The 25,949-nt window shown below is 44.6% G+C and overlaps 1 long non-coding RNA gene across 2 annotated transcripts; it reads right to left on the reverse strand.

Annotated features, from left to right (window-relative positions):
• Positions 1-221: 221 nt before the first annotated feature.
• On the reverse strand, positions 222-25,536 carry LOC309341359. 2 transcript variants are annotated; one of them, XR_014156261.1, is made up of 3 exons: positions 25,430-25,536; positions 368-697; positions 222-240 (listed from the first exon to the last, which is right to left on the reverse strand). It is a non-coding gene; the product is annotated as an uncharacterized lncRNA (long non-coding RNA). The 2 variants fall into 2 exon arrangements; XR_014156262.1 differs by having other exon boundaries at positions 368-827.
• Positions 25,537-25,949: the final 413 nt, after the last annotated feature.

Here is a 25,949-nt window from a genome sequence, read left to right on the forward strand (position 1 = left end):
TTCCTCCATGTAATTATTCCTGCAGAGCAGCTTCATGGTGTATCTAGTTAAGTGAAAGCATGCGGTGAAATGTGCTGTTGATATGCCTCCGGTCAGGTGTGAAAATGCTCAAGTACAGAGCAGTTTTGTATGTTTGTAGATGACTTCTCTGCCAGCTACATTCTGTTGTTGTTGTTGTTGTTGTTGTTGTTGTTGTTGATTCACCTGCCACAATATAGGCAGGAAGCATTGTGCCCAGGCCTGGAAGAATCAGGGAAGCGTTTTCTTACCTTATAGTGTGAAGAAATTGGATAGGAACAGGGTCCCCCCCCCCACAATGCTAAAACCCTGGGCAATTTGGGACTGACAATAGGTGGTATTTACCCACCTAGCTATAAACTATGGAATCCATTGCCAAAATAAGTGGCTATGGCCACCAACTTGGGTGGTTCTAGAGTATTTCATGGATGATAAGCTATCAATGGCCTCTACTCACAAGAGCTGCATGCTGTTTCTGGGATCCAACACGTTCCTGGAATACCAGCCGTCAGGGAGCAACTGTAGGAGAAGGGAGTTCTTCTCATGTCCTGCCTGTGGGTTTACCATAGACATCTGGTTGACCGCTGTGGAAAACAGGATCCTGGCAGGGCTGTTTTTAAGTTCCTCACTGTAACAATGGCCTCAGAATACTTGGATTTAGATCAGGAGTGACAGGTACCTGAGGAAGAAGATGATGAAGAAGAGGGAGGTGACCTAATGGAGCAGAGCCTGGTGGATGGGGCCCCCTGCCACTTCCAGACATGTCTGGCTGTGCTGTAGAAGCAAGAGTCCTTGAGGCGACTTCTTCCCTGCCCATGAAAGAGAGGGCGCAGTCAGAAACCGTGGACGCCTCTCTTCCATCAGAGGACATGGGCATTCTAGGGCGCAGCCCTATGTGCTGCTGTTGTCTCCCAGGCAGAGGTGGCACATCAAAAGAAAAGAGGCGCATTCCCCAATTTCAGGCTAGGAGACAGACGGTTGTGAGTATTTCTGCATCTTCTGCTTAAAAGCTTGGCTAGTAGGCAGGGAAACTTATTGGAACAACTATGCAGCTACTGTGCAGACCTTCTTGTTCTTGTTATTGATCATGGACTTCTGATCTTTGGCCCTTGTCCTAGACTGGACTTACACATGTTAACCCTTTGCCTTGTAAGAGCCCCTGATCTGTATTCGACGCTTTTCACGCCGCTGAGTCTGTACTGTTAATCTGCTTTAATAAAGTACCTCACACTTACAAGCAGGTGCACCTACTGTCATGTGTTAGGTGGGAACCAGAACACTAATTGTCCACACCTTTCGTGTCCTAGGTATCACTTCCTCAGCAAGGGAACTTTGGAAGGTATTCAGCTAGTGTTTGCAGTTCTTGCCACCACTGCTGGGTCCTGTCTTATCCTTGTGATCCACTCCTAATGGGATCTGCCTCCCTTGCCGCTGCACAGGGAGGTGCTGACAGAGTCAATATGAGGAGGAGCCGTCAAACCAGGGAAATATCCACAGGGACCAGCAGCAATGGAACAGCAGAGGCTCAGATAACATGCTGGGTTGCAAAGACTCCTGCATGACTTCCAACAGTGCTCAAAAGAACCCTTCCCTCCCCAGCTTTCCACTGTGGCCTCTTGCCAACACTAGGCAGATTACACTTAATGCCAACCCCAGGGCCTACCAGGCCAAACAAGAGCATCACAGCCGCCTCCCTGGGTAGGAGCTGTCTTGCTTTCTGGATGCAGACCACACCTCCTTTCTAAGATGCCGCATTTCTTTACATGGGAAAGGTGCAATTAGCCGCCGTACATATCCAAGTGTGTCTGCTTTGCCTTGTTTAACAGAGGAGAGGCCTTAATTAAAGACCCCCTGATGTTAGAAAGCCACATTAATTATTCATCCGAAAACATTTACATAGAGTCCCCCGTTTCCCTTCTTCAATAAATTATCAGCTTCACGTCTCCATAATTTATCAAAACGACTAAAAATACATTGTCTCGGCCCCCGTCACCTCCCTCCTTGCTCCGGCGTTGTGTCTTCAACATGTGATGGGTTTGTTTTCTTAATGGAAAGGTTCCCTGCTGCTCACAGGGAGCGGGTGAAAGAGGAGAGGGAAGGATGGAGGAAAGGAAGATGGAAGGAGCTTCCACTGAACCAGCTGACAAGGGTGGTGGCTCTTCTTCCTTGGCCCATCAATCTGGCACCAAGATGGTGCTCCACAGTGGTCAGTGGCCATGCTGGGTGGTTTTGATGTAGAGGAAGAAGCAATAAAATGAGAAAGGGGGCAAATGAGAAGTCAAGTGTGTTTTGCAAAAGCCATAGTGCAGCTTTTGCCAATCTGATGCCCTCCAGATTTTCATCTGGGTGGGTGGCGGTATTGTGCAAGAATGCCAAATCAGCTTAAAATGGAAAACCTCAATTAGAAACCTGAAAATAGCAACAGTCTGGAAAAAGGTTTGGCACAAGGAACACAAAGCAGAGATTGAGGAGGAGTAGAGATGGGCAAATCTTCCTGTTCAGGTTTCATCAATTTCTCATTTTTCCATTCTTAAGTTTAGTTCTCCAAATTGCAACATAATTTTGTGATTTTTTTTAAATTGCCATGAAAATTAACCATCATTTTTAGTGCAAATGCCTCGAAATATACAGTGGTACCTCTGGTTGCGAACTTAATTCGTTCCAGAGGTCCGTTCTTAACCTGAAACTGTTCTTAACCTGAGGTACCACTTTAGCTAATGGGGCCTCCTGCTGCTGTCGCGCCGCCAGTGCACACTTTCTGTTCTCATCCTGGGGCAAAGTTCTTAACCTGAGGTACTACTTCCGGGTTAGCAGAGTCTGTAACCTGAAGTGTTTGTAACCCAAGGTGTTTGTAACCCGAGGTACCACATGTACACATTTTTTTACAGAGCAATCTTCCCTGACGTAATGCATCTTTGTATACGCTATTTTCACTAACATGTGCATTTATATGCACACTTTAACCCAGCACAGTCATACCTTGGTTGCCAAACATCTTAGTACTCAGATGTTTCGGCTCCTGAACACCACAAACCCGGAAGTAAATGTTCTGGTTTGCGAAGGTTTTTTTGGAAGCTGAATAGCCGTTTCGACTGTCGGCATTGATTCTCGGGCCAATCAGCCAATCAGAAGCCACGCCTTGGTTCCCAAACATTTTGAAGTTTAATGGACTTCCGGAATGGATTCTGTTCGACAACCAAGGTACAGCTGTATGTGCATTTTGGCTAGCAAACTGCATTGCAAAATTCAGATAACTGTGAATTTCAAGAGAGGACTGTGTTTCAGTCCTTGCATTGTTTTATAAAGTGAGAAGGTGCACTAAATTTAATTTATCTCCCATGCCTAGATAAGAGGTCTGGGAGTTTCATCTTAAGAAAGCATGGAAAAAATGGTTTCTGGGACTCATTGCCACAGGATGCAGCTGAGGCCAAAAATTTACTGTTATTTAAGGACACATATGAGACCTCTCTATGAATAATGACAACTGGAGTTTAATGCTACCAAATGTTGAAAAGGATATAAAAACAGATGCTTCAGGACTAAATCCAATCTCTAACTACTAGAGATTAAGATCTGACTCCTTGTAAGAGCAATTTATTCCCCATCTGCTGGCTGTAGGGAGCTTGCAGGAGATCTTCTAAAGCATCTGGTACTGGTCACTCTCAGACATAACTGTGGCCTGAACAGACATAGTTTCTGGGGAATTCATCATTAAGTTCCTAAAATAACCCCAGGTTGAAAGGTTATAAGCTTTTATAATGTATCTAGAAGATGGCAGCAGCAATGGGAAGAAAGCAGAATAGATGCATAGGTACATTTTTTCAATCAATTGTGACACTTCTTACTGTACAGCTTTTCCTTTATGAGTTTGTCTGCTATGCAATTGATTTCTATCCCTTCCTTATAGAAGCAGATGATTGGAGTGGGGTGGGGAAATAAAACACAACATGGGAAGTTGCTTACATGGGATGACCACTGTGATAAATATAATTTAGAACTGGACGAGATGGTGTCTTGGTCGTATCCAGAAGCGCTGTTGTGCTGTGTTAGCAGCTTCACACACTGCTGATTGGATTCAGGGCAGAGCTTTTATATTAATCTTTCTTTCTGTTTCATTTAAACTTATATAATTAGAGGAGGTTTATGTCAATTAGAGGAGGTTTATGTTTACAGTAATAGGACCAGAGTTATGGAAACCTGAGGACCATTGTGCCTATGCAGGCAGGTATTTGTTTACCTGTTCAGACAGCCAATTTTTAAAAATTGCTTTTGAGATACAAATTTCCCAAGCTTACACAAAAAAACAGGTTGATTTTATTTATTTATTTTTAAAAGACATATGTATTGTACCTGGTCCCAGAGGAGTGTCTGACCCATGGAAGTAGTGGGTGTGGTGACAGACGCCATTCAGCAAAAGGTCACCACACTTGTAAAATCAAACACCTGCCCTTGCCATGCGCTTCAGTATGTCCACAATTGGGTAACATAATTTTCTACTGGGTTTTATTCCTCCTTATCACATGTCCGAGGGAGGCAAAAACTCTAGATGGGCCCAGTTTGTCTACAGGAAAATTCCTTCCCGGCTCCAAATACCATTGTTAAACCATAGCACATAAACAGGGGGCACAAGGAAGCAAAGCAGAATTAGTATAAAAGTAAAACAGGGTCACTTTACTTTACTTTTTAAAACCACAGAAAACAGGGAGGCTGGGTGGGCTGCTCTTCAGCTGACTGCATTGCTGTGGTCGGGCACAGTCAGCGTTTACCGTATTTTTCGTCCTATAGGGCGCACCGGCCCATAGGACGCACTTATTTTGGGGTGGGGGAATAAAGAAAACAAATTATTCCCCCCCCAGCCCCAAAGAGCAAAGAAGCCATGACAGTGAGCGGGATGGATCCCGCTAGCTGTCCTGGCTTCGTTTTTAGCCTAGGGGCTGGGGGTCCAGGAGCTTGCTTGCGGGGCTGGGGGCGGGGGAAGCCCGAGCTTTCCCTGACCCCAGCCCCCAGAACAGGCTGCTATCCACAAGCCTTGCAAGCCTTGCGAAGTTCCCGCCGGGCTCGCAAGGCTTGCGGACATCTGTGTGAAGCACAGGGCGCGCTCCGGGCTGCAGGCTGCTGCCCGCAAGGCTTGGCAGCCCGGCGGGCACTCCCGCCAGGCTCCCCAGGCTTGCGGATAGCTTCCTGAAGCCTGGAGAGCAAGAGGGGTCGGTGCGCACCGACGCCTCTCGCTCTTCAGGCTTCAGCGAAAGCCTGCATTCGCCCCATAGGGCACACACATATTTCCCCTTCATTTTTGGAGGGGAAAAAGTGTGTCCTATAGGGCGAAAAATACGGTATTTCCAAGCGGTGGACCAGAGCGGAGGCTTCTCTTTTTAAAAAAATAAATAATAATATTTATTACTTTTAAACCTTACAAACAAGAAGAAGAAGAAAAGAAGAAAAAGAAGAAGAAACAAAAGAAAGAAAAAACAATACTATACAACATATAAACAATACACCACACAACATTAACGCATTAAACCAAACAAAACAGAACAAAAACAATTTAAAAACATACATCATACCATTTCAATGCCTTATCTTTCATTCCCTTGTTTCATCGACTTCCTCTCACCTCCCTTTTTGTATTCCACTTCTATTAATTGTTTCAGCAAATCCTTTCCATCTTTCACTATTTTCTGTCATATAAATATCTTAACTTATTTTAACCTTATTTTCCATTAATACTATAATACTTATTTATGCTTAACTCCTTATAACACTTCTACTAAGGCCATATAATTTCATTACAACATTTTTCTAACACTCATTAATATTACCAAATTTCTATAAATAAACTTTAAACTTTTTCCAATCTTCTTCCACCGTCTCTTCTCCCTGGTCTCGGATTCTGCCAGTCATTTCCGTCAATTCCATATAGTCCATCAACCTGGTGCTCTTCTGTTCGAGGCTCTTAACTCTTTTCCAGGTCCCTTCTGCAAGTCTTCTTCGCATTTATACATACACTTTACTTTGTCTTCTGCTGATCTTGTTCTCAGAGCGGAGGCTTCTCCATCCTGGCCTGCCGCCCAGGCTCCACCCGTCAAGCTTCCGGATGGTGGCTGTGGATCAGGTAAATCCAAATTCAAGCAGGGGAGTGCAGTCCACTACTTGGATCAGGAGAAAGTTGTGGGCACCACATGAAGAACACACACACATTGAATGCCTTAAATCCACTTTAAAATGCCGTGCGTACAGTTGTACCTTGGTTGACGAATGCCTTGTGACTGGAACGTTTTGGCTTCCGGACGCCACAAACCCGGAAGGGAACATCCAACACAGCTTCCACGGCTTCTGATTGGCTGCAGGAGCTTCCTGCAGCCAATCGGAAGCTGCGCCTTTGTTTCCAAACATTTTGGAAGTTGAACGGAAGTTGAACGGACTCCGGAACAGATTCTGTTTGACCTCTGAGGTACAACCAAGGTATATGGTTGTGGGGATTGAAATGTCACCAGGTCACAAAATAGGGGTGTTTGTTTCCATTTTAGCGGGTGTGATTTGACCTCATAATATGGTTTTAAATGACAGGGTTATGGTGGGGCTTCTTATCTTTCACCTCCCCCCCCCAACAGTTTTGAATGCTATGTGCAGATTTTATGCAAATCTATGCACTTTTTGATGTATTTTTGGGGTGATGCATAAGTCGCTAGCCAAGGAGTTGGACCTAGGGATGAGGTAGACCTGGATTTAAATCCTCTTCTCATCCATGAGGTTTTCTAGGTGGTCTTTGGTGAATCACAACTTCAGAGGGATGTTATCAAGATAAAACAGAATAACACCCATGTTTGCCACCTGGAGGACCATGAATGATATGGACTCAATCTGCCATTCTACTCCCTTCCATCCTACCATCTTTCCAAAATGGACCAAACAATTTCCTAAAGCTGCAGTCTGTTTCCTCAGCTCTTAAGAGTTGTCTGTGTTCTTATTGTGACAGGAAATGTATGGAAACGAATAAAAAGTCAGACGTGAAATCAATATTTTGAAAATAGGTTTGACGCTTGCTTCTCGACATCATTTGTGGGAAGTGACTCCACCATTAGTATGAGGCACAGAAGTCTTGTCATTAGAAACTGACACTCCAGTTAATTCATCTGTGCTCTAGCTGACAAGGTGGACAAGTTAGCCCAGGGCTCTTCAGACGTTGCCATAATCTGCATAATAAACCTCTCAAAGTAAAGAAATCCTCTGAAGTGGACATAAGTAATCACAGGTAGCTTGACTGGCTGAATGTCCTCTTATCCCAAGTCCGGAGGCAGGCAGGTGAAAGAGCAATGGAAGAAGCTGGATCATAGAACTGCACAGTGTGCTTTTTATGAAATTTGAGGGAAAGGCTGCTGGGAAACTACAAAGTGTTGGGAATTTCATTCCTCTGTGCTGCAGATGTGTGGGATTGTTACATGTCACATGTCTGTGTTTGCATTCCAGCACTGATTGTTGGAGTCTTGTGAAAGGAAGTTCTGTTGTGTGTTGCTTTTGCAGTTCTTGTCTTCCCCAAGCAGAAAGGAGAAGAGCCATGTTTCCTTTGTTCTATTATGTTTAATTTTATACACAATAAATTAGGCTTAGATGTCACACCTCAAGGCTCAGCTTCTGTTTGGACTCTGCTAGTGTTGTGTGCTCATGTCCTTGGATATGGGTCACATCAGTGCGACGGGACACAGGCATGATGAATCATCCTGGGCGGAGCTGCATTGGTTGAGAGGTATTGGCCTCGGTGTTCCCCAACACAAAGCTCATGAAAGCTTTTTTCAGCAAGTCAACATACAGTATCAGTAATTATTTTCTTTTTTTAAAAAAAAGATCAGGGAATCAACGTATTCATGGCTAAAAAAACTGATTTGTTTACTTCAAGGATGGAAAATGGCTGTATTCCTTGAGCTCTCATAGGTCTTTGGTTTCATTCACACTGGAATTTATTCCATTTTCTCCACATTTCCCTAACTTTTAATTTCTGCATTATATGTGAGAGCAAATGTTTAACTACAAAGCTGAAGACTGGCATATCTGTCTGTTGGTCTGTCTGCAAATGGGACCTACATTAAAACGTTGGATTGGAGTGTTCCTGCTTAGTGTTCCACCCAATTAGGCAAATCTTCTTTCAGGGAAACTGTGTGTCATTTCCTCTCCCTGCTGACTTTCTGACTCACCCTCCCTCCTGCAACAGCCAGTCAGCTTTCCTTGACCACTGAGCATGCTCAGTTTTCATTTGGATGTTTCAGATCCCCCCCCCTCCACATTTTTTGTACTTCTGCAAATCTTGGGGGTTTCCTCCATATGTTTGCATGCCGATGTTTTGGCCATGTGAGGTTCTACACCTCCGGGAATGGGTTTGATATCTGTATACAGGATATACTTTGAGGCGCCGTGATTCTGGAAAGAGAATATAGGACTTAGCTGCCTCCGGCAGGCCACAATTCAAATCCAATCAGCAAAGTCATTTAATCTCTAAGCCACAGCCTTCCATCTTTGAGACAGCAATGGCATTGACCTCACTTGCAGAGCTGTGAGGCTGAATGAGGCTGTGATTATGAAACACATTAAAAATGCCAGAGCAACCACAAACAACTTTAAAACACCTGAATCTCAGAATGTATTTTTCCTCCAAAGGGGTCTTGTTTATTTCTCCCACATATTGCTTTCTGCAATGAACAATATTTTGGAAATCATGTGAAACTTCAATAGCTGGCTCACCCAAAGTAGCCATTTTGGACTTCCAAGAGGTACTTTGGCAATCTCTACACAGATTGCATGATAAACACTAAAACTCCAGCTGTTTTACTTCATTGCCAGAACTCTACTGTTGATGTGGATGCTATGTATACATGAAGCAATCAAATGTGATTTTTTCCTAGGGAATTATTTCACCATTCATCCCCACTGCTGCCACTTCTCCAGCCCTTTCCCCTCCATGATCTAAGAAAGACTCCCCAACTTTGGCGTTAGCAGCACCTTTGGGGTTAGCAGCAGATCTCAGCAGATGTATGTTCTTTAGGATTCGACCGCCATTTTGTTTAATTAGTCTTTACATGCTGCTGTTGCTGCTATGGGAGAAATGTCAAGAGAAATTAAACCAGCTGGTATCACAAAGACTAAGGGGGGAGAGAGGGAGAGAAGCAAATTCAGTGTTTCACTTTCTGCAGTGAAGTTTGTGCCACTAACTCTCACTGTTGATGGCTTTCAAGGAGAGAAAGGAAGTTGGAAGAGACCTAAATTGATGTGAACCAGGTTCTTCTAGACCTTTTTTTTAAAAAAAATATATATATATATTTTTATTAATTTTACAGAATACAGAAATACAGAAGAGAAAAACAGATAGAAGAAAAAGAATATAAAAGTTTCAAATTTCTGTAATCCTTTTATCGAATCTACTGGACTTCCCCACATCCTCCAGACCTTGCATTATTTATAATACAAACTTCAGCAATTTGTCATCTTATTTCATAACTTATTGTATCTTTCAATTTATCATGTTATCGAATTCCAAATGTTATACACCAATTCTTATATATTTTAATTAAAACACAATAAAATTATTTCCTAAATCCACCTCAAATTTCTTGTACCTTAATTTTCATTTCACCTAATTGCTATTGCTGGGGCTAAGATTTCCTAAAAGGTGCATTTTCTTAGCATTCATACAACTTATAATGTTTTTGTAGATAGTCCTTAAATTTTTTCCAGTCCTCTTCCATTGCTTCTTCTCCCAAGTCTCGGATTCTGCCAGTCATTTCAGCCAATTCCATATAGTCCATCAACTGCGTCTGCCATTCCTCCAGCGTGGGTAAATCTTGTGTCTTCCAATGCTTTGCGATGAGAATTCTTGCTGCAGTAGTAGCATACATAAAAAAGGTTCTATCCTTCTTTAACACATTCTGGTCTACAATGCCCAGAAGAAAGGCCTCCGGTTTCTTAGGTAAGGTATATCTAAATACCTTTTTTAGCTCATTATAAATCATCACCCAGAAGGCCTTCACTTTCGGACATGTCCACCAGAGGTGAAAGAATGTCCCTTCCGCCTCCTTACACTTCCAACATTTATTATCAGACAGGTGATATATCTTAGCAAGCTTGACTGGGGTCATGTACCACCGGTATATCATTTTCATAATATTTTCCTTCAAGGCGCTACATGCCGTGAATTTCATTCCGGTGTTCCATAACCTTTCCCAGTCTTCAAACATAATGTTGTGTCCAATATCCTGTGCCCACTTTATCATGGCGGATTTGACTATCTCGTCCTGTGTGTTCCATTTAAGCAGCAAGTTGTACATTCTGGATAACAGTTTATTTTTTGGTTCTAACAACTCTGTCTCTAATTTCGATTTTTCCACCTGGAATCCCACCTTTTTGTCCACTTTAAAAACCTCCTGAATTTGGGCATAATGCAACCAATCTCGCACCTTGTTTTTTAATTTTTCCAAGCTCTGTAACCTCCAATTGTCTCCAATTTTTTCAATTATTTCCCAATATTTTGGCCAATAGGCCTCCATATTGAGTCTCTTATGTGCCTTGGCCTCCACCGGTGAAAGCCACCTCGGGGTCTTACTTTCCAATAAGTCTTTGTATTTTGTCCAGACCATAAAAATTGCTCTTCTAACAATATGGTTTTTAAACAGTTTATGAACTTTAACCTTGTCATACCACAAATATGCATGCCACCCAAAAGCATTATCAAACCCTTCCAGATCTAGGACATCAGTGTTCTCCAGCAGAATCCAATCTTTCATCCAGCAGAAGGCTGCAGATTCGTAATATAACCTCAAGTCTGGCAGGGCAAATCCCCCTCTTTCTTTCGCATCAGTTAAAATTTTAAACTTTATTCGGGGCTTTTTGCCCTGCCAAACAAACTTAGAAATATCCTTCTGCCACCTTCCAAAACATTCCACCTTGTCCACGATCTGTAGGGCCTGAAACAAAAATAACATTTTCGGCAATACATTCATCTTTTTCTTCTAGTCAGGTTCTTCTAGACCTGACTAATAGATGCAAATGCAGGACAGTGTTGTAAGGTTTCAAAGCTTCGTGTGTTTTCAGAACTAACACATTACAATCTTAAGTTCAAAGATTGTTTGAGCTGAACATATGGAGTTTTGTATTGGGATCATACTTTCAAACTAACTCATAAAGGATCTAGAGTTAGGGGATAGTGAAATGGCCAAATTTGTGGATTATTGAGGATGTGAAAAACCAAAGACAGGCAACTGCTTCAACAGAATCTCTCTCAACTGGTTGCATGGACAACAAAATGACAAATGGAGTTCAGGATAAGTGCAAAGTGACACACATCAGGGCAATAAAACTTTACTAATATGCATCCTGGAAAGACATTCTGGGGTCCTGGTGGATATCTCACTGAAAACTCAGTGTGCGGCAGCTGTGGAAAAATCAAATTCCATCCTAGGGGTTATTAGGAAAGGGGATGAAAATAAAACTGCCAGGATCATAATATCCTTATGTGGATCTGTGTTGCTACTGAATTTGGATGACTTTGGTCACTCCATCTCAAAAAGGATACTGCAGATCTGGAGAAGGTACAACATTATCGGGATGTGCAGCTCTTTCTGTACAAGGGAAAACTAAGATCTTGCCCCATTTTAGTTTGGAGAGAAGATGGCTAAGGGGTGGGGGACATGGCTCAAGCGTTTAAAATGATGCATGGCGTGAATAGCTTTTCCACTCACATAGTTGTAAGAAATCTATATTTTTGTGTGTGCTCACCTACATTTTGGAACTCCTTGCCTATTGGCATCAGGCAGACACCTCTGCTGTACTTTTTTCAGTGCCTGCCTTAAACATTTTGTTTAGGCAAGACTACCCAGGTATGCAGATATTAATATGTGTTCATCTCCTTTACTGTTAAATTTAATTATTTTGAAATGTTTTAAATTGTTTTTAACTGAAATGAAACTGACTTCAGGATAGACAGCAGAAAATATTTCTCCCCTACTACTCATGGTTAACTTATGGAATCAGATCTTCAGTGTGTCGTGATGACCACTAGTGTTGATGGCTATGAGAAGGGATTAGACACATCCATGGGGGATGGCTGTATGAAGGACTATTAGCAGTATACCACTGAAGACCAGTTCTTTGGGAAGAACAGTGGGGAAAGGGGATGCTGTATTGAAGCTCTGTTGGTTCCTAGAAGCAGCAGGTTTGCCATTGGGATAAGAAGGATGCTGGACTTGTTGGACCACTGGTCTGATCTAGCAGGGCTTTTATATTCTTAAGCATGGCATCAGTAGATCCTTTCGGCAAGGAAGCTCTTTGTTTCAAGGACGCCAGTGCCACAGAACATAAGGAGAACATACAAGAACTGTATAAGATGCATCAATATTGTTCTTACAGTTAATTTTGAAAACAGCCTTGAATTTTTGCTTTAGCGTATGCCTAATTACTACACATATGGCTTGAACGCCACTGCGGGAGAATTTCTTTCAAATCTGCCATGCAGATAAATGTGCTCATTTCCTAGTAACATCAGGTATTTCAGTTTCAAATTGTCTCATAATATTTCGCTGCTGCTGCTACTCAGTGCAGAAGCAGATATGCTGAATCAGTCAAGGCTTGGATGTTGGAAATGGGCAGAATATTCTTACAATGTTATTTCAGTTTAATTGTGTGATATAAGGGCTATTCATTTTTTTTTCTTGGCAGAAGAAGCCCTACTATACTCTGATCAAGTGCAAATGATTGATTTGATATATTTACTAGGAATATGTGGGAGGAGAAATAGGTGAAGCAGAATGATTCAGGATACAGTGGTACCTCAGGTTACATACGCTTCAGGTTACATACGCTTCAGGTCACAGACTCTGCTAACCCAGAAATATTACCTCAGGTTAAGTACTTTGCTTCAGGATGAGAACAGAAATTGTGCTCCGGCGGCGCAGCAGCAGCAGGAGGCCCCTTTAGCTAAAGTGGTGCTTCAGGTTAAGAACAGTTTCAGGTTAAGTCTGACCTCTGGAACGAATTAAGTACTTAACCTGAGGTACCACTGTACTTTCCTCCATTCCCTGAGTTCAAATGCACCATCAATTCCTCCCACCCATCAGTTAAGCGCTTCCACAAAGGCTATTGTTTCTGCACTTAGAGCTCTGTGTTTTCCTGTATCACTGTGATTCTCTGGGTACATGGGCTTTGCAAGAAGAAAGGCTGTTCAAAATGTTGCCTGCAGACCATTGAAGAACTCTGGAATTTTATCTACTTACTTATCTACTTATTCAAGTGCAACATTGAGGGATTATTTTATTTTTTAAAGAAAAGGTTTCATTTCAGGATGTTTTTTTAAATTTCTCATTGCTCTGCTTTAAGAAAACAAATAACAAACAAAACCCCGAGCTTTTCAGAACTCTATAGTAATAATAATAATAATAATAATTTATTATTTATACCCCGCCCATCTGGCTGGGTTTCTAGATGGCATCGCATTATGATGCCTTTGGGAACTTGTATACAAAACAAGAATACGTACCACTTGGCCACCTCTTAATTATTTTAAGGTAAGAAAGAGACAACACCCTTCTCCTTTTCCACACCAAAAATAGGAAACTAATATGGATTTTGGAGTTGGCTGGCTTCATAAAGGTCTTGCCCTATGTCAGGGAACTGCCATCGGAGAGAGAGGTGGTGGATAAGTTCCATGAGAATAGGAGAGAATCTGCAGCAGAAGGAACCAGCAGGGGGAGTGCAGGAGTCACAGCGGAGGGGAGGCTCTGGGATACTTCCAGTGACGACAGCGAAGAGGTAACAAGACCCCCGTTAGGAACTCCCACCCTGCGCCGGAAACTGTCACGCAGAGAGTCACGAAAGCGCATGTCTGTCAAACAGCTTTTATGTTGGCGTAGGTTCCGTAGACGCCCACTGTCAGATTCTACCAGCGACTAACGGAGTCATGCTTTGGGGAGCTCCGTTAGTGCCTAGGTTGGGATGACCAACCAAACCCCAGAGGGATCAAGCTTTACGCACAAGCAGCTCATTATCCCATCACAGCAATCTGACAGTCTCTGAAAGCAGCTTGTGCAAGCAGAGGGCATCATGAGCGAACCAGCTGGAACCGGAGGTGCAGGAGCTGGGGCTGGAGGAGGTCCAAGCCTGGAAGACAGGTACAGGGCGTTGGAGGTCCAGCTCGCGCTGCAAACGGCGAGGCTCGAGGAGAGGAGGGCTCAAGATGCGGATAAAGGGAAACCCACCCCACTTGCCAGAAAGGTGCCTGGATTGGTGCAGAAATTTGGGGGGGATCCCAGGAACTATCAAGCCTTTAGGACAGAGATGCAATATGCTCTTAACCTACTGTTTGATGACTTCCCTGATGAGAACTCTAGAGTGGCGTACGTGATCGGCCATCTAGAGGGAGGGGCGAGGGACTGGGTGCGGCCCCTGATGGCAGCCAATAATGAAATCTTAAAGGACACTATGAAGTTTTTTCGCGCCATGGACTTGATGTTTTCCAGTGAGATTGAGCAAGGGGTGGTGCGGAGGCAGTTAATGGCGTGTAAACAGGGGAGCCGATCTGTACGTGAGTACTGGACTGAGTTCAGCATGCTGATTCATAGACTGGGGTGGGACCTTGCGAGTGAACCTATTCAAATGCTGTTTGAAGAAGGGCTCTCTCCGGCAGTGAAAGATGAACTTTCCCGGGCGCCCAGGGCGGAGTCTATGGATCATCTGACTAAATCAGCGCTGTCCATAGGAGCGCGCCAGGAGGCAAGGGCTTTGGAAAAGCGGGAAGGAAAAGGGGAACGTTGGAAGGATTTCCGCATTCCAGAGATTCCGGAGCAGCCTTTCCCGCCAGCAGAGCCGATGGAAATTGGAACAGCGCGCGCGCGCGCAGTTTCAAACACCAGTGAAGGGCGGAAGAAGGAGGGGAAGGGCGCCAAGAGATGTTATCTCTGCCAACAGCCAGGTCACTTTGCCAGAGTCTGTCCGCAAAGGAAGGAATGGCAAGGAATGGCGGGAACTGTTGGGGGGAAGGAGGAAGGAGAAACAAGCAGCGAGCAAGTAAAAGCCAACGCCTGGCTGCCAGCATCAGGGCACCGCAGTCAGGCAGGGGAGAAGTGAATGTGCCCACGCCGGAACCTCCAAGACCAGCGCTTGTGATAGAGGTGTTGCTGGAACTGTCCAATGGACACCCACTAAAGATAAAAGCGCTATTGGATTCAGGCAGCTCCTGTAATTTCATGAGTAAGGAGTTTGCAGCTGAACACCAGATACAGACTATCCCATTAAGTAAGCCTTTGCAGGTTACCACGATTGATGGGAGGGAACTGTTGGGAGGAGAAGTGAGCCAGCAGACTGTTCCAATGGTAATGAGGGTGGCAAGACACACAGAACTGATAGCGTTTAACGTAGCCACTTTGGGAGGAGCTCCCATTATTTTGGGAATGAGCTGGCTAGCACTACACGATCCTCTAGTAGGCTGGCATCAGAGAGTGGTTTCCTTTGGATCAGCACATTGCCTAGAACACTGCAAAGAGGGAGAGGTTCAGGCAGGGGCCAGGGCCACTCTAGCAGGGGTGGAAGTGATGGGCAAGGGCAAGGTGCCACCACAATATGCTGACTTGATTGACGTCTTTAGCGAAAAGGAAGCAGATAGACTGCCCCCGCACAGACCCTTTGACTGTCAAATTAACTTACTCCCAGGAGCACAATTGCCAGTGGGCAAGCTGTATGCAATGTCAGACAGTGAAATGCAGGAGTTAAGGGAGTTCATTGACAAGAATCTCAAGCGAGGTTTCATCAGAGAGTCACGAGCGGTGGGGGGCAGCCCAGTGTTCTTTGTGGACAAAAAACACACGGGCAAACCGAGGCTTGTATGTGACTTCAGAAGCCTAAATGCAGTGTCAGAACCAGTGACTTTCCCTATGCCTAGAATTGATGACATTCTGACACAGGTGAGAAAAGGGAAAATTTTTACCAAGCTGGACCTTAGGGGGGCATATAACTTGATACGTGTGAGAAAGGGGGATGAGTGGAAGACCACTATGTTCACCCCCTTGGGGGCTTTTGAGTATTTAGTTATGCCTTTCGGATTACAAGCGGGCTCCGCCTGCTTTCAATCATTCATGAATCACGTCCTGGGGCCACTGCTCTACAAGAACTGCGTAGCGTTCTTAGATGACGTCCTGGTGTACTCAGCGAATGAGGAGCAGCATGTGCGAGATGTAAGAGAGGTACTGAGCAAGTTGCGAGAAAATCGGCTGTGGGTGAAACTGGAGAAGTGTCAGTTTCATACCAGGGAGGTGGAATTCCTGGGGTACCGGTTGTCTGACAAGGGGTTGGCCATGGATCCCAGCAAGGTTCAAGCGGTACTGGAATGGAAAACACCAAAGACCAAGAAGGACGTGCAAAGGTTCCTGGGCTTCGGAAACTTCTATAGGAAGTTCATCAAGAACTTTGCCCATTTGACAGCGCCTATCACGGATTGTCTTAGTAGCAAAAAGAAATTTGTTTGGACGGAAGAAGCGCAGCGGGCGTTCGAACGCTTAAAGCAGGCGTTTGCGTCGGAAGAGCAACTGTTGCATGTGGATCTACAACAACCAATGAGAGTGGAGACTGACGCGTCAGACCGAGCGGTGGGGGCCGTTCTTCTCCAGCCGGGAAAAGATACGTCTGAATGGAGACCGTGTGCATTCTTCTCGCGGAAGTTGAACAAATCCGAGAGGAACTACACAGTATACGACCGAGAACTGCTCGCCATTCATGAAGCCTTCCGGAAATGGCGGCACTTGCTGATTGGGGCGCAGCACAAGGTTCAAGTCCGAACTGACCACAAAAATCTGGAATATTGGAGAACAGCCCGAGTGCTGAACCAGAGACAAGTACGATGGGCCCAGGAGTTCTCCAAATTCCACTTTGAGATTCGTTACGTGCCCGGATCCGAGAACGTGAGGGCGGACGCTCTTTCCAGGAAACCTGAGTACTTAGAGGGGGAGGGAGCGCCCGAGGCAAGGCATGTAATCCCTGAAGACCGCTGGGTGTGTGGGGCGGCATTGGTGGGGCAGAGGGAACTGATAGAGGGTACTGAGAACGATGAATACGCCCAAGGGAAACTCAGAGAGCTCCGGAGGGCAGAGGAGAACACAGGGGGGTTTGAAGAAAAGAACGGGGCGTTGTATTACAAAGGGGCACTGTACATACCCGACGGGGAACTGAGGGGCAGAGTACTCAAGCAGTTGCATGACAGCCCCACCGCGGGACATTTTGGACAGCACAAAACCATGTGGTTGGTTACCAGGGAGTTTTGGTGGCCCAAGGTGAGGGAGGACGTACGGGAATATGTCAGGGGTTGCGTCAGGTGCCAGCGAGCAAAAGGAGAGAGGGTGGCGCCAGCGGGGCTATTACAACCCTTACCCACGCCCGAAAGGCCATGGGAGGCAGTATCCATAGATTTTATGACGGACCTGCCAAAATCCAAAGGCAAAACAGCTGTCATGGTGGTGGTAGATCTATTAACCAAGATGTGTCATTTTATAGCTTGTTCACATGCAGTCACAGCGGAGGAAACCGCCAAGTTGTTTGTAGAACATATTTTTAGGTTGCATGGCGCCCCCTTGAGGGTTTTGAGCGACAGAGGGAAACAATTTACTTCCAGGTTCTGGAGGAAACTGATGAGCTTATTACACGTAGAACTCAATTTCTCAACTGCTCGGCACCCAGAAACCAATGGGCAAGCGGAAAGGGCAAATGGGATTTTACAACAATGCCTGAGGTGTTATGTAAAAGACAGAGAAAATGATTGGGTGGATAAGTTACCTCTAGCAGAATTTGCCTACAACAACGCGGAGAACGTGTCCACAGGGATGAGTCCCTTTCTGGCAAATTATGGGTGTCACCCCCGGGCATTCCCAGGAGAGGGAGGGGAGAGGTGGAGCGTGCCGGCGGCGGAATATTTTTTTGAAGAGATGGAAGCGATCCACCGTCAGCTTCAACTTAACTTAGAGAAAGCCAAGGAAGAATATAAGAAGCAAGCAGACAAAAATAGGAGGGAAGGTGAAACCATAAGGGTGGGGGACCGGGTGTGGTTATCCACCCAAGGACTACCGTTCAAAGGAGGGTGTAAGAAATTGAGACCCAAAAGATTGGGACCCTTTGAGGTCATACAGCAGGTCAACCCAGTAGCATTCAAACTCAGGCTGCCCAGTCACATGAAGTTACACCCAGTATTTCACAGGTCATTACTGTCGCCGTACCGAGAGGGACGTGAGTGGGGGGAGCATGAGAGAGAGGCCACCCAAACGCCCGTGATAGAAGAGAGAGAGCGCGACATGAACGTGGCAGGAATCATTGATTCCAGGTGGAAGGGGAATCAGGTGGAATATCTGGTAGAATGGGAGGGGGAAGTAGAGTCGGAAAACACTTGGGTACCAGCAGAGGTAGTCAATGACGAAGTTTTAATAGAAACATTTCATCAGCGTTTCCCAAGAAAACCGCAACCCGTGGCACGATTTAGAAGGGAACACTTTGGTACCACCGATGAGGAAGGAGAGTTTGAAGGGTTCCCTGAGTCAGGGGTGGGTGAGGAAGCCGACTCAGACGAAGAAGAGGAAGACGGGGAGAGAGACGGTACGCCGTGGCTAGAAGTGTTTGAATCCTCGGACGACGAGGAGAGTTCCTTCAGGGGCTTTCCGTCCTCACCGCCAGTGGGAGAGGAGGCGGGAGGGGGTGAAGGGGGCCCTGGGGGGGAGGTGGATGTCAGGGAACTGCCATCGGAGAGAGAGGTGGTGGATAAGTTCCATGAGAATAGGAGAGAATCTGCAGCAGAAGGAACCAGCAGGGGGAGTGCAGGAGTCACAGCGGAGGGGAGGCTCTGGGATACTTCCAGTGACGACAGCGAAGAGGTAACAAGACCCCCGTTAGGAACTCCCACCCTGCGCCGGAAACTGTCACGCAGAGAGTCACGAAAGCGCATGTCTGTCAAACAGCTTTTATGTTGGCGTAGGTTCCGTAGACGCCCACTGTCAGATTCTACCAGCGACTAACGGAGTCATGCTTTGGGGAGCTCCGTTAGTGCCTAGGTTGGGATGACCAACCAAACCCCAGAGGGATCAAGCTTTACGCACAAGCAGCTCATTATCCCATCACACCCTATTATGGTTTATGGAGGAAAGTGAATCCCTTTTACTTCCCCCACAAAAATACCTGGACCTGTTTGTCTACAATATGGCATACGTCATTCATTCTGGAGGGGGTATTGTGCCTGAAAATTTCATCTGCTTCGGCCAAAAGTGGGGGAAGTCATGGTCATTTTAGATTGCCCATTGTAGCAGAACACAGAATTTTGTTTTATTCCAAGTAGTTTGGAACCTAAATTACAGAGCAAAGCAGAGAGAGCACAGAACAATGCAGAAACAGAACATTTTCTCCTTTTTTAGGTGAATCTTGGGGGGGGGGGTGCACACCTCTAGTATTTACATTCCACCTAACTAGAAAAATGAAGGTTAAAGATTTGGATGCATTTTGATACTGTGGCTCAAGGAACAAAGATAAATTCAAGGTCCAAAAAGGCTTGAGGCTCATTGGCAGCAAATATTTGCAACAGTGATGTTAAACTGTCACACTCTGAGATGTTTCCCATCTATGGCTTAGCAAAGAGGCACATGAAGAGGGACCCATTTGAGCCCAATATACTCTAAAGCCAGAACAGTTAGGTATGAGTAATAATAATGGGCTGGTAGATACAGGAATTTTAGAGGAGTACCCCATTAAATCATTGTGCTAGTGGAAGATAGCACAATTCCAATTAGTGCAACATGCCTTTCCTCCCTCTTCTCCTCCACATGCCCCCCACATCCTCCTCATATCTGTCCTAGAGGGTCAGAAGAACACCCAGAACAGTGTGCAGGGAGAGTAGAGAGAACCATCTTCTTAGTGCTACATGAAATGCAACCATAGAATTTGGCATGAGGAGGGATGGGAATTTTAATATTGTAGTTTAGCCCTCAGGCGAGCGCTATCTTTTCAGATTCAGTTTCTTCCTTAAAGAAATGTTAACTGTGTGTTAACAAAAGCTACACACTCAAGGATCACTTCATGAAAATTAATAATTTACACTTCACATGCATTCAGGATCCTGAATGAGTATACATCCAATCTAGATGGCTAGAAAGCAGTAAGTACCAGTGTGGCGTAATGGTTAGAATGTTGGACTATGACCTGGGAGACCAGGGTTTGAATCCCCACCCAGCCATGAAGCTCACTGGGCGACTTTGGGCCAGTCACCGTCTCATAGCCTAACTTGCCTTGCAAGGATGTTGTGAGGATGAAATGGGGGGATAACCATGTAGACCACCTTGAGCTCCTTGGAAGACAAAGGTGGTGTCTTCCCTCATGCATGTATTCGCAATGCAGACGGGTGTGCAGAGGGATATGGAGATGTATCTGTCAGTTTGCATGTCTTAGTGCAGAAAGTATTGATCTGATGTGTAGAGATCTTTCCTATTCTAAATTAATTCAAGAGGGTTCTGGAAGCTTCTGGAAGCTTGTCTGTGCAAAAGAAACAAGCAGAAGGTTTATAATGTTTGGGTTATTCCTTCAGAGAAGCTGAGTACAGCTGGTTTTAACTGGTTATCTTATCTCTTTCTGTTAAGGTCATGCTGACTATAAAAGCAGGGCCAGAAGGAGCCTGGATTTCACTTTCTCTATCTCTTTTTCTTCTGGTGTGGTGTTCTGTATATAGTGTTAAGGTTTAGACTTATTACAGTGGTACCTCGGGTTAAGAACTTAATTCATTCTGGCGGTCCTTTTTTAACCTGAAACTGTTCTTAACCTGAGGTACCACTTTAGCTAATGGGGCCTCCCGCTGCCTCTGTGCAATTTCTGTTCTCACCCTGAAGCAAAGTTCTTAACCTGAGGTACTCTTTCTGGGTTAGCGGAGACTGTAACCTGAAGCGTCTGTAACCTGAAGCGTCTGTAACCCGAGGTACTACTGTATAAGTTATTGTAAGTTTAAGTTAGATCTGCTGCAACTGGATTTCTTATGGACAGTGCCAATCCTGAATATATTGGATTTGTGACCGTTATGCTCATTTGCCTTCAGTAGCAGTAAAGCATACAATTGCCTCTGGTCTATTTTGGGGGGAATCCTGCAATGTGTTTAAGTTGTTACTCTGCTAAGTATATGTTGGAGTTCTGCTCTGGATCAATATTGAGTTGAATTCCATGACAGTGTCCAGTGCTTTTTTTCTGGGGCTACTCCAGGGTACGCAGTACCAGCTTCGTTTTCCTCCCCCGCCCCCATGTGGAAAATGTGGCACTTACTGAAACAACATCATTCTGAGTACTGCCACCGTTTTTCCTTAAAAAAAGCACTGGGTGTACCCATCTTTATCATTGTGAGTCTAGGACTTGAGAGCAAACATGATTCCATATGAATTTCTTTGTAACAATAATTAAATAGTGATCTTGTGTATACCGGTAAGACACCTAAATGGTGGAGTATTTAAAGGAACAGAAATCTGAATCTGCATGCAAGAGTGCACAAGGCCAGACAGCTGCTTGTCAGATTGGAGCACAAGCAAGGCTATGTTATGGGTCTTAAGTGTTTGTGACATAGGGGTCAGACGCTAATGCTGTCTGCTGGGATGCAGTGTCGTGCTGCTGACTCACCCTGGAAATCAGATTAAATAGATGCTATTAGTTCCCATGCAGGAAAGTCAAAGCTCTTCAACGTCAGAGGGAGGCTGCAGGTAATAATCCTAGTTGAGCTGCTGCCATAAGGCCAGTAGAAGTGGACAGGAGGGGGGGCGGGCTTGGTGACCCCTTTTCAAATACCTGCTCAGCTACAACGCTCTCTCGGCATCTTTGCACAATGCAGTAGCTGCAAGTCTAGCCACCTTGCCTCATGTTGCGAGAACAGATGAGTCAGTCATAGTAAGGCTTTCTGTATACCAAAAACTGCTATAGAATGAAATGGCAATGAATGATGATGTGAGATTTCTAGAATCATGGAATCAATGTTGACGGGGGTCTTGTAGGTCAGCTAGTCCCAGCCACTACCCAATGCAAGCAATCTGGAGGTCAGATCACCCCCACCAGAGGGTAGGCAAGCCTCTGCTTGAAGGCCACGGGTGATGAAAAACCCACCACCCATTTAAGTAATTGGTTCCATTTTTGAGCTGCTCTCACCATCCCATAAGGGAATCTGTTTTATTCTTGTGAATCTGCTTTGTTCTCAGATTTAGTAAACACACACACACACACACACTATTGTTGTAGGCTGTTTTGAATGGACGTCATATAATAAGTGGAATGTAATCTATTCATTTTTTGAAAAAAAGTATGTCCCTAAAAGTGCAACCATAATCTACTCTTTAGTAAACTTAACCCCATAGTATTTCCCTTCTTCAGTTTTTAAGCTTTGGCATAATTTTACAAGCTGCAAAGGCATTTCTGGGAAAACAATTATTTTCCATTTAATTAATTATTTCTACAATTTATATAGCACTGAATTACAATTATCTCTAAGCTTGAGAAATGCAATAGAGATGAAATCAGTTAAAAATTAACTAGAAAATTAGAAATGATGCCTGCGTGGGGGGGGGGGGAGTTTTCACTAGGGGCCAGCAGTTCAACTGGGCGGGGACATGCCTGACCTCTGCTGAAAGGAGCTCTGCTTCTTGTGATGAACCAGGTATAGAAAGTTAAGAAGATTGACCAGGGATCAGGTTCTGTGAAGGAAGTGGATGGGAGCTACACTGATGATGCATGAAAATGGCTCATTGATAATTTTAGTGGCTGGTAACGTTAGAACAGCAGGTTTTAATAAGTTTAATCAGCAGGTCAGTCACTGAAAGCCCGGGTTGATTAATCATTGCAGACCATTTTAATCAATGCCAACAAATTAAATGGATGGGGCTGCGAGCTAAGGTTGTATTTTTTATTTTTTTTTAAGGCAGTCTAGGTTCTGGTGTGCTCATCATAGTCTGCTAAGGCAAAGATAACCTTAAAGAGGACACTGTACAGTAGCTTTTAAAATATATCAATAAATTGTAAGTTGTCTCACATTTCCTTTTAAGAACACCCCCAGAGATGAAAAAGTAATCAGTGATGGGAAAGAATCTGAAATGCATGGATGGGGGTTGAGCTTGCATTTCATGGCTCTGGTTCTAGTTCTATTTGAAAGCAGACACAGATTTCATAGCTGGGTGAAGGTGGTCCTTAATGGATATTTTTGGCCTGTGGTTTTCCACTCTTTGCCATCCGTCCCCTTTCAATATGCCAGAAGCAAGGGATAGCAGCAGAATACATCATCCCAAGGAGGCAACAGCTCAGGTGAGAGGGTTAGAGATAACACAGGAAGCCACAGCTAATTTGAAGTGGGGAAGGTTCAGCACCATGGACAATTCTGCAAGTACTGATCCAGTCTCCTGGTATACATTCAGGACCATGGATAACAATCATATGGCCAAGGTAGGATACACATTATCCCATCACTAGTCTACAGTAACTGCCAGGATTTTTGTTAGCCTCGCCAGGAGAGTCCATCCCACTCCCAAATGCTGTATCTGGCTGTCTTAAAGAGCCTGCATTTTTTTCTGCAGTTGCTGGCTCCTTCTTGGAGATGAAGACAGTAGTATAGATGAGCTGGTTGGGAAATGCTCCCTCAGGGTTCTTCAGCACTCTAGAAGAGTCTGAGGACAGCGGTGTGTCCTCATGTTTTGTACATAGGGTGCAGAATCCAGGTGGTGTGTCCAACTTGGGAATTATCATGGAGCAAGTCTGACTCCTTTGTGCTGTTGCTCCTGTAGAGCTCAGTCTCTGGAGGTTCTTGTTCAGGGGCTGCAGGTGGTTATAGTAGTGGTGGGGCCTGAAGATTTAACTGCACCCAGGACACTGGGGCTTGTGAGAACTGCATATCCCTTCGTTCCCAATGATGGAATGGAATCTTAAGGTGCTGAAAGCCCTCCTTGCCACTAAGGCAAGGCCTGGGAGCATCACAGAGGATGCTAGAAGTTGCTGCCACAGGCAGTATGTGATATATGTTTGTTAGTGAGCAGAATTGAATGAAATATTATGAGCCATGGGAGTATGGAGAGTATGTGTGATATTAACAGTGACTAGTTTATTTCTGCTGCTATTTTGATAATATTGTTTTATAGATTATGAATTGATTTGTTAATAATTTAATATGACTTTTGCTTTAATTGTGATTTTTAGCTTTTTTTTACCTTTTTCTTTGTTAACCATGTTTCATAGGATGTATTGTTTCACCAATGATTTTTTAATTATTTTCTATGATTTATGCTATGTTTGTGATGTTCTATTATGTTCTATCATATTATTACTATTTATTGTTTGTAAGATGCTTTGGGATTCACTTGAATGAAAAGCGGCATAAAAATATTATCAGTCAAACAGAACCCGTCATGCTCCTGGTTAGATCACCGGGAATTCAGAATGGGGCCCAGTTTTCAATTGAGTTTATTTTGGACAGTGGTGCAGAACCTGGCCTGGGGGCTAAATGTGGCCCTCCAGGCTTCTCTATCTGCCTCTCAAAACTCTCTTCCCTTTGCTATTTGTGTGTTTTTTAATCAATGGAAAAGTGAGAAACACACACACACACACACACACACACAGAGAGAGAGAGAGAGAGAGAGAGAGAGAGAGAGAGAGACGTAAAATATCCCATTGGGCTCCTTTGACTTGCTTCTCTGTCCTGTCACAAAAAAACCCACCATTTCAAATACTTGCTGAAATAATATTGATTTATTGAGTTAACCTAAGTGAGCATTGCCTGCTCATTTCTGGGTTTTAACTTATTTACAGTGTTACTTGCTTGGGGATTCTTAATGAGTAGGATGATAATAGGTTTCGGCAATTATGAGGCCTCTTGGTATCTGTGTTTATGGGTAGGTGGAAGCAGCAATTGGAGACAAACATTTCAAAGCTCAAAAAGCTGCTCTCTTGCTTCCTTTTCACTGAGCATATTGCTGGTAGTCATTATCTTCCACCACAGAAAAAAGCATGTATATGAACATGGAGCAGTGGTGGGGGACCTCTGGTTCACAGACTTAATTACCCCACAGGCTCAAGTAGGCCCAACCAGGCCCTAATTTGGCCCACCAGGCCATTTCCCCCCAGCTATTCCAGCTTGCCTCATATATATGATGGGGAGGTGTGTGGCTATAAAGGAATGATGGGAAGCCTTGAAGCATGCTCCTAATTGTTCCTTGCACTCAGATCAGATTCATTCTGAAGTTTTTCAATTGCACTTGAAGTCACCACAGGTAAACTGATGGGAAGTGGCTGCAAACCTTGTTTCAGCAGTGATCTTTCTTTTGAAGCCCAGGTTGAACTCAAGCTATGCTGCAAAGGGAAAATTAGTGAACGGATATTATGGTGGCAACCAGTGATTGACAGGTGGACCTACCTGTCAAAGTGGCTTGAGGTGTATGGGGAAGCTTGGGATCCTGGTTTTCTGTGAAGCAGGAAGTAAAGGAGGACCCCACCCCTGGCATAGTTTTCAGGATTGCTGATCCATTGTGATGCTCACCACCAAAGGAATGTGATGACCCAAGCAAGATGGAGATCAATAGGCTCAGAGTTCTGGAGTAGACTGGAAGCAAAGGGAAAGCAAGATCAGGACCTTGGACAAAGGCGGTGGTTCAGTACCATGGATAGCAGCTTGCAACTGGGGAAGGAAAGTTGTCTCAGAGGGTCTTGAAGCAGCTGGCGGAGGTTTGTAGTCTGGGCTAGGAAGTCAAAATGGCTCCTTCCCCACCACGGCCAGTTAAACAGGCAGTGCCATTTCTTGCAACTGTTGTCTTTCAAGTTGCAGTGGGGTTTCAAATTGTAGGGGCTCCTTTGGGGAAATCTCCTCAGATCTTTTCTCATCCTCTGAAGACTCTGCCATACTATCATTGGAGACCAAGGGAATATGTTTTTCAGGG

Source organism: Podarcis erhardii (assembly GCF_964252035.2).
Source record: "Podarcis erhardii genome assembly, chromosome: 4".
Lineage (NCBI taxonomy): Eukaryota > Metazoa > Chordata > Lepidosauria > Squamata > Lacertidae > Podarcis > Podarcis erhardii.